Below are 14,314 nucleotides of genomic sequence, written 5' to 3'. Positions count from 1 at the left end.
CCTCACGCTTCAATGGAGGGCAACAAATATGCCCACCCGACAAGCCTGCGCTTTTACCTCCCGTGCTATGGAGCTACATGAGGACAGTCATCCGCTTGTCACGCTCAGGGAGATAACACAGCATTATCGCCTTCTGAGACAGACCGTACCTTCGCCTTACCCTGACCTTTCCAGGGAACAACAAACTACCCTACGGCTCATACAATCCGGGCTCCTTCCCACAGCCTACGCATCTTCACTTAATATATCCGAATCGCTACGACGCTGGATATAAATTTTGCTCAGAAGTAGGAACACTCGGCCCTGTAATCGGGGTGTGCGACTTTAGCCGTGAGCACCCTCCTCTCTTTCCGTCAACTACCCAACAAGAGCAATGGGAGATGCTGCTGGCCAGGCCCTCTCTACCTACACAGATCCAGCGGGTGGACAGAACACAGTCCGCGAGGAATGAATATGGGCCCCACAGAAGAAGGAATCACTCCCCAGGGCTGCACTCTGGGCCGTTCAGAAATCTGAACCGAAGTATTTCTTCCACCTCCTCCTCCTTCTCTACCGCCAGTCTCGCCGCCTCCGTCCGCGGCGCAGAGACGGAGAAATCAGATCGTCTAACACCGGGTTGGAGCTTTAATTTTATAAAAAAAAGTTTCAACGCTTCTGCTACACCATACAACTCAACCGAACACCGTTCATGCATCATGCATTGATTTAACCTTACCAAAAATATCTCTTTGAAGTAATAAATGATGTTGTTAAGTGCAATTCACTTTTCTCTGGTTTTACTATTTGTAGAGCGATGTGAGTGAATTTAAGTGACGTCGCATGGGAAATCGTCATGGGTGCCGTTTACAGCTTTGCTTTCCCACCACATTCACGGGGTGGATTGGCGCGATTTTTTTTTTCTTAGTCGACGCTTCGCCTCTGGCGCAGCGAGCCGACTACGCTCCCCACGCGTGTTATGGATCTGCCGCGGAATATCACCGGTACCAATGAATACCTCGGCTGCTATATATATCACCAAAAAGAAGACTCGTTGTGCGCTTCAGTTGCATGATTAAGATTTTTAGCTGTATGTTTTTTAAAATGCGCTCCGCTGCCGGCGGCCCACTCAGCCCGACTGGAGCGTGAGCAGCAGAAACACACTTTTAGCTAAGCGATAACTGTATCTTCCTCGACGGGAAGTCATTCGCGTCACTGGTAGTACAGTGTGCGTGTGCAAAACAAAACGTCATCCGAAAAGAAAAATAAGAATTGATATTTCAGTGACGGAAAATGCCGTGTTTATTGACTGTCTCACTATTTTCATATAATACAGTGGCTGATAGGCTAAGAAGGCCTCGCATGTTTTCCTTCATGTACTCCGCGTTAAAATGTTTCTTTCAAATGTTTCATTTGGCGCTTCCGGATGATACGAGACCGAAAATTCAGAAGGGGGAAGGAATCGCCTATTTTAAGGACGCCCATGCAAATTAACACGGTCAGCTATCACCTGTAGCCACGACAGGGCTAGGGCCACGGCAAATGCGCGCTCGCCGCTCCTCTACTCCGCCCATGCTGTAGGTGAACTGGCGAGGGTTGGGCCGCAGCGCCACGAACTAGCCGCGATGAAAGATGGGAACTATACCCGAAGCGCAGGCCGCATAAAAGTGCGCGCTCGCCGCTACTTCAGTCCGGTCATGGGTAGGCAGAGAGGGGCTGGACAGCAGCATCTCCCATTTCCCTTGTTCGGTAGTTGACGGAAAGAGCGAAGGGTGCCCAGGGCTAAAGTCGCACACCCCGATTATGTGGCGGAGTGTTCTTACTTCTGAGCAATATTTACATTCAGCGTCGTAGCGATCCAGGTGCATTAAGTTGTAGGCGCCGATTTGGTCGTGCGGCAGGGCCTACATTTATTTGCATGCGAGTTTCGGTGGCAGCATGAGCCTGCAAGTCGGAGAGCGCCCGTAGAATGCGGCAAAGCAGCGCAGTAGCCTGGGTGTTCTTTTATGTCGCGTGGCTCGTCCTACATTTACTCAGGTGGGCAAACCCCGGCCAGAACTTAGAGAGGCGTAGACATGCGACCGCCCCTGGAGCGCAGCCGTGTTCTATCTCTGTGGCGCGTGGCACTGCTGACCTGCCCAGGCACCGCTGATGATGATTGTGGGATGCAGTGGTGATGACGACAGTGGCGCTGATTGTGGATGAAGCTGACGCCACTACAGGGCTCCCCCCTAGCGCGTCAAGAAAGAAACCAAAGTACAAGCTATGTGCAGATAATCAACTAGGCCTATTTATGGTAAAGGTCCTTAGACGGTCCAGGTCAAAGCGCGGGTAAACTATGGGAGCAGTCCTGGTCAGTCCGTTGTGGGCCTCCGGAGCGTGGATTGGCCTCAGGTGGCCTTGGCTGGGAGTGCAAGGTGGGACGAACTGGTGTACGGTGGAGTAGTCCCGAAGTGAAAGAGGCACGAACCGTGGCCACAGTGTTGCGAGGCCGGTAGAACGGGCGCTCCACGAGCAGCTTCTTGCTGCGCGTGTACACTGGCGTTCGGGTGCCGGTACGAGGAGGCTTATACTCTCGGCAGTGACGGTTTGAGCACGGTGTCTCGTGCGACATTGTTGCGCATGCTCTAAGTGTAACCGCAGTACGACACCTAGGGTGGCAGCGGCTACAGCGAGCCACCCACGTCCCGGAACGCCGATGAATATGAGCACACAACGCTGGTCGTAGCCGGCATGGAAGACGTTGTTTGGCAAGACGGCACTGACGCCTGGTCGATGTGCGCCGAAGAACTGCCAGGGGTGAAACTCGCTTTCTTGACTGGTGCTTACGGCGTCGATGGCGACGTCGGCGTCGAGTTTCGGGACCGCGCTCCTCTGGTGGCGACATCGGCGGGTTATGAGGTTGGACGTCTGTCGTCAGTGGGTAGGGCTTTTCCTGGTAATCGTGCACGTCACGGTTGACAGGGTGTTCGCAGGGTGTTTCATGTAGAGCAAGGGTCGTGGCTGTGTTGTCGGTGCGGCGGAGGGTGCCGCGACGTGCGCTTCGCCCGAGTCATGCTGCGACAGGAGTAGAGCGGGGCTCTGTGTTACTGTCGTGGTGGACTTGACGTGCAACGGTTGTGTAGCGGGCGACCAGGTTGGGAAGGATGGAATGGTCACGTAGCACTCACCGGAGCCCTTTGCATGGTGTGGTAAAAGGGGAAGAGGAGGGCTGCGTCTGGTTGGCGTCCGTGACGTCATCGGCTCTAAGTATTGTCGGTGTAGGTGTGGCGGCCGCGCTGCAGGTTGAGTCTACGACGGCGACACTCGTGGCAGGAAACGACGCCGATGGAGGCGAAGGTACGATGTGCGGCGGCGAAGCGTGCGCAGAACGCGCGGGTGCCTTATCTGCTGCAGGCCGAAAGCAGTCGTCCCCGAAGCCGTAGTGCGCGACCACGGCAGTGTGAAGGTCATCGTAGCGTGTTTCGCTGGGCGGTGGTAGGGCGAAGACGCAGCGGAGCTCGAGGGGAAGCGTCTCCTAGAGGATGGAGTAATTGAGCGGCGGAATGGTGCCGTAGTTCAGCGAGAAGGTGGCCTCAAGCTTGAAAAACCAACCTATTAGTTTGCGTGCGTCGAACACCGTTATCGGCGGGTCCACCCCACGTCGCAATGTCGGTGTGCCGCTGGCCGTGGATCACGTCCGGGTCACCACATGTAGGAAACGGAGCCGTGGACTTGGTGATGCGCTGTGTCTCTGCTACATTTATTCAGGTGTGCAGTCCTCGGCCAGAACTAAGAGAGCGGCGTAGACGTGCGACCGCCCCTGGAGCGCAGCCGTGTTCGATCTCTGTGGCACGTGACACTGCTAACCTGGCTAGGCACCACTGATGATGATTGTAGGATGCAGTGGTTATGATGATAGTGGCGCTGATAGTGGATGAAGCTGCGGCCACTACAAAGTCAAGACGCGTCGGGTGTGGGAAGGAGCCGGATTGTATGTGCCGTAGGGTAGTTTGTTTTTCTCTGAAAAGGTCAGGGTAAGGTAAAGGTAGGGTCTGTCTCTGAAGGCGATAATTCTGGGTTATGTGCCTCAACAAGACAAGCGTGTGTCTGTCATTGTGCAGCTCCATAGCACGGGAGGTAAAAGCGCAGGCCTGTTTGTGCGCGTATTCGTTGCCCTCCATGGAAGCGTGAGCGGGTGTCCAGATGAGCTGAATGGAAACGGTTGGGGAGTGGGTTTTTAGCCCACACAGTGCACGTCGGGACACCCAACCCGTCCGGTAATTCCGGTAGGCTGGTTGGGCATGGTTGAGTACCTTCCTAATCATTGGTTAAGTGACAGCCAAGGCGATGCCTGCCTTTTCTGCCTCTTAGTGAGGCACACGCAAGGAGGTTGGTTCTGGAGGTAGCCACGATGATGGCGTACTGCTGCCCTCGATGTTGGGAGGCGTCTGTGTAGATAGCTGCATGATCCCCACCAAGGGTTGTGTTGAGCGCTTGAGCTCATGCTTGTCGGCGACCCTCGTCGTGTGCGGGTTCATATTTGTAATCAAAGGCAGCATCTTTAGTTTTTGTCGCCAAGGGTCCGGGAGTACATCAAGCGGAGTGACATTCGTGCTGCACAGCCAATCTAGTGAAGGATGCGGCGACCCGCCACAGCTCTTCTCATTTGCAGCTTCTAGTTAGAAAGATGGCCCTGTGTCAGTTCTTACACCGTGTTGGGGAGCCCCATTACAAGCAGCGTCTCTGTGCACGCACTCATAGGAAGACCAACGGCCTGGTGAACCGCCTTTCTAATCATTATATAAAGCATCTTTATGTCCTCCTTGCCGAGAAGAAGACAGGAGGTTGACGTAAGGGATTCTCGAGAGGACAAAAGCTTGAATTAATCGCAAGGTGTCGGATTCCTTGAGGCCTCGCTTCGTGGTGGCAACTCGCCTGATAATGTGTATGATTTGATTGATGCTGTGTTTGAGGCGCTGCAGCGATACGTCACTCTTGGTGTTGGCCTGGAGATGTAGGCCCAGGATCTTGATGCTGGGACTTGGAGTGATGGCCTGGCCATCAAGGAGTATTTGAATGTGTGCCTTGATGTGTCTTTTGACGTGAGGGCGGACGACCAGGAGCTGTGATTTTTTACGTGGACACTTGAGGCCACAGGCTTTAGCACACTGGCGTACTAGAAGTGAGATGCCATGCATTGGTGTAGCTTTTTTTTAATTTTTGTAACTCCTAGCACACGTGAAACGCGGGCACAGGGCCACTAGACGTGCCGTGAGCGAGCGCACAGCGGCGCTAGAGTTCGCGTGACGCTATCACGTGGCATTCAGCAAGAATGAGGGGGTAAACCCGTAGATGGGTTTGGTGAGTGCACCACCTGTCTTTCCCGTCTCCGCATGGGCTCGTAGCTAAATTGGTAAGACAACGGGCTCTCGCTTTGTTACTCTGTTAGTTCCTGGTTCGGTTCCTGGCAGTGCAAGTAAATCCTTTTATTTGTTCACGGGAGTTTTTTGTTTACACCAACGGTCGCGAAAGAACCCTTGGGGAGTATAGGTAAAAAGCTTTGCTTTAAAAAGTTGAAAAAAGTGTTGCAGGGTCCTATAAGAAGGAAAATGCGACGGAAAACCAAGATATGGCATGCTCCGTAAGAAATAGGATATACTGGAATGCTTATGACGCATTTCAATATCGGTGCTTTTCCAAATAACCGGCTTCTTTGCCTGATAGCGTTACTGAGGGCACACTCGCGCACTCATTATGACCGTGCTTTCGCATTTGAAATGTTTCTTTCAGCTCCCTCTCGAAAGAGAGGGGTGCAGCCACCCCCTCGGCAATGGGTAGGCAAGTTTGCCCCTCCGCCTGACCTGACAGATGTTTCATGTTCTTCTAAACAAACATTGAAACAGCGTCGCAGCCGTATGCCCTGTAGTGTATACACTTTATCGTACTTCAGCGGTATATGGTAGATAACAACTGAAGTGCACTTGAATTTTGTGGCAGGGCGGGTTGTGCACACGTTCCTTGGTTTCCGTTTTTCAAACATGATACTAAGGCTTGCCCGCTTGCATGGTGCCGAAAACACTACGTGTATCCTGCGCCGGGTGGCCAGATTTTTTATATTGTCCGAAATCTGCCCACCCGGCACGGGGTGCACGTAGTGTTTTTGGCACCGTGCAAGAGGGCTAGCCTTAGCCCCATATTTGAAAACCAGAAACCAAGGAACGTGTGTACAACCCGCCGTGCCAGAAAATTCATGAAGTTCACTACAAATTTTATCTACCGCATACCACTGAAGTACGATAAATTGTCTACTATAGGGCAGACGGCCGAGACGCCCTTTCAATGCTCGTCCAAAAGAACGTGAAACATGTCAAGTCAGGTGGAGGGGCAAACTTGCCTGCCCATTTGCGAGGGTTTGTCTGCCCCCCTGTTTTTTGATAAAACCGAGATTATTGGTACGGTATCCACAAATTGTGTAGGGAGCTGATAGGAGCATATTAAATGCGAAAGCACGGTCATAAAGAGTGCGTGGTGTACCCTCACTAGCGCTATCAGGGAAAGAAGCCGGTTATTTCGAATAGTGCAGATACTGACACATGTCATCAGCATGCCGTTTTAGATGTGACGCTGAGAGGAGCATCTCTTGCCGGTGGCCCTGTCCTGCGTGCGTCGGCGTCCGCGTCCGCACAGCTGCGTCTCTCCTCCGCTCACCCCCTCTGCTCTCTCCAATAGCGAACACTCTCTCTCAACATCTGCGGGCGCGTGGCGCAGCGCACTCTCACTCCGCCGGTGGGCGGCGCTGCGCGCTGTGCGCATGTGCAGTACTCTCTCCCGCGATCTCCTCTCCTTCGGGTGCGCTGCGCATATACGCGGAGTGCCGCGCTCTGGCCGGTCTCTCAGTCGACGGTCGTCCGCGTTTGCGCTTGCGCTTGCTCTCTTGCCGTACCCGATGATTGCTTGATGCGACGCCAATGGAACCCCCTTCAGCGTCGCATCGCACCAGGGTTCCCGCGAGGAGAGGTGGGCGTAATTTTTTTTTATTGCGGAGCCGTATATGTCTCACCCCCCCCCCCTTCCCCCCGCAGTTTTCACTCCGATGAAGTCGATTTACTCGGCGCCGCTCCAGAGCCCCTCCTCGCCACCGCCGACCCCTATTTCACAGCGTTTATAACAACGGTTATTCACCTCGCCACCACCGACGCTTATTTCACAAGTTGGACAGCGGCCGCAGCGCCCTTATCAGATTATTGCAGAGAATCAACAGCAGTGTGAACTAAGGTCCCTAAAATTATTAAGGTAGCGCCATCTCGGCGCCTTTCGCCCTGGTCCGCGCTCCTTTCCTCCTTCGTTTTTTGCCATTTTCTTTTTCGCCGGCGAACGCCGCGCGCCATTGGCCAACAGAAAAGTCACGTGTTTTTTTTTTTTTTTTTTGCCCCGCCGCCGGGTCGCCTCGCCGATGCCTCGCCGGCTGGGACATTGCGCAACGCCGCCGCCATTGCTGGCTTCCGAGCCACGGAGCTTAAGTACCGGCTTTATCGTAGGCGCCAGCTAATAGCAAAGTAAGAATTAGCTGCTCGTTCCGAAAAAATGTCGCACCGGTGTCGCTTTATGTTGCTTCTCGGTGCCGATGTGTTGTGCCTTAGGCAGCACTAATATCGTCAGGGAGGGCAAAAGACTTCGTTATTCCGTACGGGAAACGCGACGCAGAAAGGAGAAAAGCTTGGTTGCATAGATTTGAACGGGCATACTTCAGGCCCATGCTGCCATCAGTCTTTTGCGCGTTAAGTTTCTGAATGCTTGTTCTTGCTCTGTTAAATTCTGCGCGAGCTTGTGCGGTCACTTACGAAGAAATGCGTATTCCCTCCGCGACCGTCGTCCACCCTTTGTTCTGAGTAGGCATTGCGCGCTGCGCCGAGTTCGTCCCGTCGTAAGCTTTGCTTTGGATAAGAGGCCGTGTATTTGTCATGTGCGCGCTTAACTTTCAGCATCATTATCAGCGGCGCAGCATGTTCAGTCGGTTGACGTAAGGTTTTCGTGACGCCAGAATTGTTCACCTGAATTCGTGCTTGTTTTGGCCGACGGCAGCTTGCGTCCGACCATGTAGCGTGTGCGTTCCCAGTGCGTGTACGCTCTTTTTGGCGTGAAGTCATGTTTTGTGTGTTAGCGACCCGGGTGGTATTATAATCCCGTTGTTATGACATTGGAGTGATTTGCTGCGTAATATGGGCTTGGTCGGGGCGGCGCAAATTGAGGCTGTCGCGAGAAAAAAAATTGCGGCTAGGTAAAACAATATAAGGCCAGCTAATATAGTGACCGCGCCGTTGACGTACGTTTGATTCGCAATTTCTGTTATCGCTTTGTTAAATTCTCGCACGTTTGAATGGGCACTTCAAATGCATATTCGCACCGTAACGGCTGTACGTCCTTTCTTCCGTGTATGCACACAGGAACGTTAATTACATCTTACGTTTGCATTACACGTGATGCGTGTAATGCATTACACGTGATGCGTGTAAAACACACTTGGCGACTATATTATTTTCAGCAGACATATTTTTGTCCAGCAAAGCGCTTGCTAAACGGGTTTAGTTTAGCGAGTTGAGCGGACGCGGCACTGAGCAGATGCGCGAACACGAATTTGACCATTCTACGGTAGAACGGTCACTAACTCTCTTCTGCAGTGCATTATTGCCTATATTTGCGGAGTGTTTGTGGCGCATCTCGAACTCGGTGGCGACATTTTTTACCCTTCTCAATAGGATTATTTCACGGATCAATTTGAGCAACGGATATTGGAGAAGCTTGGTGTTAAAAAAACTAAACCCAAATGCCACTTCCAACATTTTTTCTCACAGGAAGCCACGTCAGCAGCACAAGCCACCTGCGCGGACGTTTGTTCCAATAAAATATCTATTTGGTGGCACCAATTCATTTTTGTGATTTATTGTCTACTCTTGATAGTCATCGTTACATTGGTCCTCTTTCGAATTTCTTTCGGGTCTATTCCTGTGTTAGTGCAATGTACAAATATGCCAGAGTATATCCCAGCACAAAACAATTCTGTCCAGGCACCTTCATTAATAACGGCTGTAAACGACCGCGCCCGGTAAAAAAACATATTGCATGATTAATTAACTGCAGTAACTAGTTACATAATTTGTACCTAGAGGGATTCGATCTCTGGTTCGTATGAGAAATAAGAAACCACAAATCTGTAATTTCAGTTTACCCGATCGATTGATAGCAGTCTTCTCTGGCGCGTATTCCCAGAATTACAAGCCTGCGTTTTTCACTCTGTTCGCACATGAACGTACGGCCGCGAGTGCAGTTTAGTGTATCCGGCTGCGAAGTCGGGGAAGCAGGGACTTTTCACGTCGCTGTACGTGCACACACGCACAACAGCATGTGTATGTTTTTAATCTATTCACAGCAGCCTATAACGACATGAAGGTGAAGGAAACATTTCTACAAAAACGGCAAAGCACTCTAAACTGCGCGGAATTAAGGTAGGATGTAGGTCGTTAGTAAAAGCGGGCGCAGAGTGAACACCGCTGAGGATTCACAACCATCGCAAGAAAGGCGAGTGCAAGGACGCCAGCGCAGCGCTCGAACGACGGCATTTGCGAATGAAGCGCTCTGTATACTGCCGCGAACCGTGCGCAAGACCTCTATGCAGTGATTGCACGACCACAGTCACGCGCATGCAAGAACGGAACTACCGTAACAGAGCAGTTTGAAATATCCACGCTCGATCTTTTCGCATTCACGAGCTATCCTGAGATGTTACAGAATGCTGCACACGTAAACAAAAACCGCGCCGTACGTATGCGCCAGCGGCATCCGCCCCGCAAATATCACCTTGTAGACAAAAATATAAAACAAAACACTATCTCTCGGTGCGTGTTGGTAAAACGTGGCTCTAGAAATCCTATAAATGCTACCAAAGAGAGATTTTGGCGCGAAAACAAGAGCAAACTGCACGAAAAACTGCAGCGAGCGCCCCGAAGCGTTGCGAGGGCGTCTGCTCTCAAGCGGCCAACAAAAATGGCGGCACCGCCGCGGAGTTAAAGGGACCGCGGCGCCGCGGGTGAGGGGAAAGAAAAAAGAGGAGGGCAGCGGAGAAGGAGGGAGCAGTTGGCGCTACCTTAGTAATTTTAGGGACCTTAGTGTGAACGAGTGTAAAAACGCCGGAAAGCCGTCGCTGCCGAAAATGTAGCTGCGGCCGTTTCGCCTCAAATTCCACTTCGCCTACTAGCTTCGGGTCCCTGCCAGTTGAAAGCATCTTGCCTCTTTGGAACGCCGGCGTGAGCACAAAATTCTTCTCTAACTTGAAAGGCATTCCGAACGGCATTGTCGCGTCAGCGGCCCTGGTTGACCAGCTGGTCATAGTTCTTCTGGCGGGAGAATAATAATGGATATTAGTCTGACCACATATAAGGTCTTCCTCCCTCCTTTGTCCCGTATATTTCATGCCTAATTATGTTCCCAACCCCGGTTGCCAGTTTAGGCGAGCACAGGGTGGAGGTGGTGTATGGAGGGGCAATGCACGCACAGCAGGTAGTAATGCCGCTACCCAACACATGCCCGTTGTGGTGGTAGGAGGTATAAACGTGGCAGTTGCATTGCTCGATGGGCCCTGTTAGCTCTCTTCCGCAATCGAGCGGTTTGGGTCTGGGTTGGTGTGTTGTACAGTCAACAAGATGCGTAGGACTGGCAGCGAAAGGGACACCCACGTGTGTGTCCGCTAGAATAAAGGTCGAGGTCTTGAGAGGTGTCAACTCGCTATAAGACGGGGGCATGTCGCTCGCTTGGAGGAAGTAGACCGGAAACTGAGGAAGCCTCATCCCCAGCCGCGGCGGCCGCTTTTCTGATGCAGGCGAAAAGCAAAAACGCCCGTGTGTACGAGATTTCTGCGCACGTTGGTCAAATTGATCCGGAGCCCTCCACTACGGCGCGCCTCATCGCCTGCGTTGCGTTGGCGCGTGAAACCCTACCATCAATCAATTAAACCCTACAATCAATCAATCAATCAATCGATCAATCAATCAATCAATCAATCAATCAATCAATCAATCAATCAATCAATCAATAAGGAAGCGTCAGCCCGAACGGACGCGTGGATGTGCGCAAAAACAACCGAAGGCCGCTGCCGCCACCGTTGCCATCTCAAGTTCCAGCTGGTCGAGTATCTGCGAATCCCTCTCGGATGAACAGCAGCTGGCCCGCTTGGAACGCTGACATGGACCAATATCATTTTTTCAGCTTAAAGTCCTTTCGGAGAGACATACATTGTCGACAGAATCTTTCACTTCTAAGCACCCGCTCATGACCGGTTGCCGGTTTATGTGTGCACGGGTGTGGAGTGGAGGGAGGGGTGGCGGGGACACGCAGCTGTAGGTTTCATGCCCTTACTGATGATGAGATGTCATTTCTGTTGGCGTGATATTTAAACGTGGCTGTCAACAGCGCAAAGCCACAGGTGCGGTGTCCGCAGTGGCAGAGTCGATTAAGTTGGCGTGTTTCACAAACAGTAAGGTGCCTACGACGAAGGAGGGAAAGAGACAGGTCTACGTTTGTCCGCTAGGATAAAGCTCTTGTCTTTCCTAATTTCATTCAGGTAACTGGCTAGGAAGTATGCTCAGTCGTAAATTACAAACAAACGTGTTTTGTTTCGTGCACTCCGTGAAGGGCGTGCAGCTTCGCAGGTCATCCGTTTTCACAGAGTGAAGGGCGCTAATATTTTATTTCTTACGGCGGATGCCCGTTCTGGGTTTTACTGCATTTTTATTCCTTCAACTGTTGATAGTCCCAGCGCGTGTGTTGTCCGTCCAGCTCTCTCCTTGTGTGCGCGTCCTCAAGACTGGGTTCTGTCGTTTTTCCAAGTTCGCAAATCACGTATCCTCCAGGCATGGCCGCCTCCATTTGGGTTGAAGGCTTCGGCAGCTTGCGTAGACACTAGCGCCAGTGTGCCCTCTAGTCTATATGAGCATGAAACTATATATGTGCTCTCCTAGCGCATTCATCCTCCCTCTCAAACAAATTTATGTTCCCTCTCAAGCAAAATGCATTCTCTGTTGCACTCAGCATTCGTTCTCTTATTCTCCCCTGTGCCAATAGATTATTTGCTCGGTCACGCAGACGCCAAACACAAGAAACAGGATTGGAAAGAAACGTCTTCATAGGGAAAAGCCACAATATTCGCTGAAATATGACGCATGCCTCCATGAGTTCCTCCCAGAAGTGCTGTGCCAGTTTTTTTGATCATAGGCTAATTAGACGACTGGTGAGTGAGATCAGCCCGGTGGGTGTTTTTTTTTTCCTCTCCCCTGCGTCCTCGTCTATTGCGCTACGAACAGCGTAATTTAATGCGGTTGGGCACGCAACAAATGCAAGTTGTATTAACAAAATTATGGAGACAATACCGCCTTGCTCCCTTTTTTTCTGTGTTTGAAACTCGAGTCATAAAAATCACCGGGAGGGGGTGGGGCGCCCCCTAAAATATGAACATGAAGGTCGCTTGACGCAGAAGTGGAATGTGATCTTCTACGGGAGATCCAGTCGGAAGAAACTTTTCCCACTCCCGTTACGCTATATTGAAAATGACCTGCTATTGAGATGATCGAGTATCAAAGCCAAGGGAGATTTCATAACACTTGGTAGGAACTACGTAAACATATATTTTTACCAAGCTTCGCAACCAAATTCGCTTGCCGGGACGGGAAGCAATTGAATCTCTCAATTTTCTAAATTTGAACATCGCTGGCTATGGTAGCTTGATTTCTTTAAATGTTAGTTCTCATACCTTTCCTCGTCCCCATAACACTTTGTCGAGATGCAAAAAAGTATTGAATTCTTTTTTCTTTACTAATTCATCTAGCTTGCCTACTTTTCTACGCGTGAACAAGGAATCCCAAATTTCCTTTGAGAAGCTCCTTCAGGTAGCCAGTTTTTGATGGGCTGCCGTCACAAAAGGATCTTAGTCCATGAGAACACCGCTCACTAAAGTTACCAACGCATGGGATAAAGCTTCTATAATCGTTATCATACCCACAAGAGACCAACAAAATAACAGCTTGCCATTGCGTATCAACACTCGGGGCGATAACCTCAAGCAGATTCCTAATACATAAAGCGGTCATTTTCCGCGCCCAATCTTTCTACAGAGGATTACTGAACACGCGCACACAACGTAAGGACGGTGAGTACACAAGTGCGGGGGCATATCGAATGACACCAGGACCAGTGAAGACGCTGCTACTCGTTGAAAGCTCGTCGCCAGTAGGGCTATCGAGCTCTGTATATACGTTTGAGTGCTCTGTAGTGTTCACAGGCAGGATTGTATTGCAGCTCGCGTCAGGTTCGCTGCACTTCCGCATGACACGAAAAACGCCTATATAAGAGCAGCGCCATCACTTCGTTTCTTTTTGTTTCGTTTTCGACATGCAGGAAACACACCCTACGCCTTAAGTTGTGTCATAATTTTCTTTCTGCTCGTGTTGCCATGTGCTTCCGTGCGCCGTAAATTAATCCCGTAGCCCAGACAACCAATCTCGTTGAGCTATATATACGGCTACGGCCTAGGGCCCGTCGTAAGGGTATACCATTATAGCCCACCCACGCTCAGGCGGGTTGCTTTGAAGGGTCATGTTCCCTTCGGTCGATTTTCACCCCAAGTAGACATGGTGAGTGTTCGCGAGGGAAAGACGCAGCGCCACCCGCTGGTCAAACCCAGTATTTCTTAGAGCTGCGCAGGTGAAGGCATACGTCTTCTATACAAGAGTCATTGATACAAACCTAACATAGATGTTATCTGTACTGGCGAGCCCTGTCTCCTATTTCGCACTCATATTTTTTGCCTCCTCAAAGAAAAACATAGGAAATGTCGCTTTAAGACGCTTTTTAGTCGTGCATAGTCATGAAGATCCCAAAATTATGTCAACACATAACAGGCGCCTAAGCAAGTGGTTGAGAATTTGCCCACGAGGTCTTTCAGCCCGTTGTATCTCGCAAAACGGTCCGTACCTAATGCCTTTTCTGAGTCATGTGTCCAGGCTAGATGAAAAGTGTAAACAGCCTCGCGTTGCCTCAGGACGTTTTAAAGCAAAGCTTTTTACCTCTACCCCCCAAGGGTTCTTTCGCGACCGTTGGTGTCACCAGAAAACTCCAGCGAACAAATAAAATAATTTCCTGGCACCGCCGGGAATCGAACCTGGAACTACTAGACTAACAAAGCGAGAGCCCGTTGCCTTACCGATTTAGCTACGAGCCCACGCGATGACGGCGACGACAGGTGGTGTACCCACCAAGCACATCTACGGGTTTACCCCCTGCGTTCTCGCTGAATGCCACGTGAAAGCGT

This window comes from Haemaphysalis longicornis, unplaced genomic scaffold, assembly GCF_048455015.1.
Source record: "Haemaphysalis longicornis isolate Haplotype H1 unplaced genomic scaffold, Haemaphysalis longicornis Haplotype H1 scaffold_1, whole genome shotgun sequence".
NCBI classification, from domain to species: Eukaryota; Metazoa; Arthropoda; class Arachnida; order Ixodida; family Ixodidae; genus Haemaphysalis; species Haemaphysalis longicornis.
Note: the sequence above shows the minus strand (reverse complement) of the source record.